A 2,226-nucleotide genomic window follows, 5' to 3' on the forward strand; every position below is an offset into this window, starting at 1 on the left:
CGAACCTGGGTCCTCTGCATTCCAAGCTGACACTCTATCCACTGCACCAGTGCCTGATCAGGCTCAATGTATATATATATATATATATATATATTGCAAAATGATTAGCACCATAGCATTAGCTAACAATTCCACCTCATTACATAATTACCATTTCTTTCTAGTGATGAGAACATTAAAGATTACTCTGTTGCCCTGGCCAGCTGACACAGTAGTAGAGCATTGACCTGGTGTGTAGATGTCCCAGGTTCAATCCCCAGTCAGGGCACACAGAAAAAGACAATCTGTTTCTCTACCCCTCCCCCTTATATCTCTCTCTCTCTCTCTCTCTCTCTCTCTCTCTTTCTTCTCCTCCCACAGCCATGGCTAGATTGATTCCAACGCATTGGCCCAGGATGCTGAGAATGGCTCTGTGGAGCCTCTGCCTCAGAAGCTAAAAATAGCTCAGTGGTGAGCATGGCCCCAGATGGCAGAGTATTGGCCCTAAGTGGGGGTTGCCAGGTTGAAGGGCACATGCGGGAATCTATCTCTCCTCTTCTCACTTGGAAAAGAAGAAATAAAAAACAAGATTTACTCTCTTAGCAACTTACATTTTTTAGCTTTAAAAAAGGTTTTAAAATGACCTTTTAAAAGGATAGAAAAAAAAATTTGTGGCACATTCTTTTTTAGTTTGTCTCAAAAGATGTCCAGAAAAAGCCTTGTGTACACATGTTTCATCATCTGGATATTTCCACCTTTGAAGATAATCAAAGTCTCCAAATCCCCTTATTTATTTGAAAATACTAGATAGTATCCCCAGAGTTTAATAAAGCATGCCTGAAGACATCATCAAAGCTAAGGTTAAATTTAAATTTATCACTTTGTTATATATTATGTAAAAATATCACAAAGGTGCTCAAACTGAAAGGAAATTTTTCTCTGGTTCAGCAGTGACTCTAGACAGGATCCAAAGAGGAGTCTTATACCATCTCTTTTCTGGGTTTTATGGAGCCTTTACCCTTCAGTGTTAGCTTCTTAAAGCACCATATCAACCTTAAAAGGGCACAGGCAAGGGTGTTTTAGCACTTTCAAATATATGTATAATGCAGTGTTATTAGCTATAATCGCCATGCTGTACATTAGATCCTCACATACATTAGATCTTGTAACTGCTAGTACCCTTTGACCTACATCTCTGCATCTCTCCCGCCCTCTAGGCCCTCCTAACCACCACTCTAATCTCTGTTTCTCGGAGTTCAAGCACCTCTCACCCTTTAATAGCTCGGTGTATATTTCTTAAGGACAAAGATCTTCTCTTTGTAATCACAGTACGATTATCGAATTCAGAAATTTAACAATGATATAATAGTGTTCCTAATCTACTGTCTATCTTCCACTCCCAGCATTTGTCTCAGGATGTCCTGTATAGGAATTATTTTCTGACATAGGATCTAGTTCAGGAGCACATGTTATATTAACAGTCATGTCTTTTTAGTCTCCTTTAATTTGGAACATTTCCTCAGCTTTTCTTTGCCTTCCAACAACAAAGGAAAATGAAGTAATGTTGTCGAAGAGCATAGACCAATCATTAATTTTTTATCCTTAGATTTAGATTACATACATATTTTCTCCCTGGTTTTTATCATATGTTTTACTCTACAGTGTGTTTTAATGGACATAAGTTCTCAGTTTTAAAGTACAGTAGTCAAATTCATTAAAGTTTTCTCTTAGGTTGAATACTTTTTTTTTCCTTTTTAAATAAAACTGCATCTGCCTGACCTTGAAGAAGTAATGGATAGAACGTCGTCCTGGAACGTTGAGGTTGCTGGTTTGAAACCCTGGGCTTGCCTGGTCAAGGCACATACTGAGAAGCAAGCAATAAACAACAGAAGTGAAGCAACTATGAGTTGATACTTCTCACTCACCCCCACCCTGTAAAATCAAGAAATAAAATCTTAAGAAAAACTGCATCTTGAAAATATAAAGATTCTATCTTATATTTCCTTCTAACATTTTACAAAATTTTGCCTTTCACATTCAAGGTCTTGGTCTCTGTGGAATTTAGTATATCATGAAAGAGGAATCTAACTGTGTATGTCACATTTACAAAATTGTGTAAATCAGAATTTCCTTGTCAATGACATACTATATTTTTTCAAGAAACAGATGTAATATAGCAAATTATGTGCACTTAAAAGCCTTGGGAGATTGGAGAAATAGGCTCTAGGCTAGGCTTCAAAGAATGAT

General features: G+C 37.3%; 1 non-coding gene across 1 annotated transcript; it reads right to left on the reverse strand.

Moving 5' to 3' along the window:
- Positions 1-925: 925 nt before the first annotated feature.
- Positions 926-1,045, reverse strand: LOC136309856 (small nucleolar RNA SNORA26). The gene has a single exon (XR_010726486.1). It is a non-coding gene; the product is annotated as a small nucleolar RNA SNORA26 (small nucleolar RNA).
- Positions 1,046-2,226: the final 1,181 nt, after the last annotated feature.

Source organism: Saccopteryx bilineata, chromosome 6 (genome assembly GCF_036850765.1).
Source record: "Saccopteryx bilineata isolate mSacBil1 chromosome 6, mSacBil1_pri_phased_curated, whole genome shotgun sequence".
Taxonomy (NCBI): Eukaryota; Metazoa; Chordata; class Mammalia; order Chiroptera; family Emballonuridae; genus Saccopteryx; species Saccopteryx bilineata.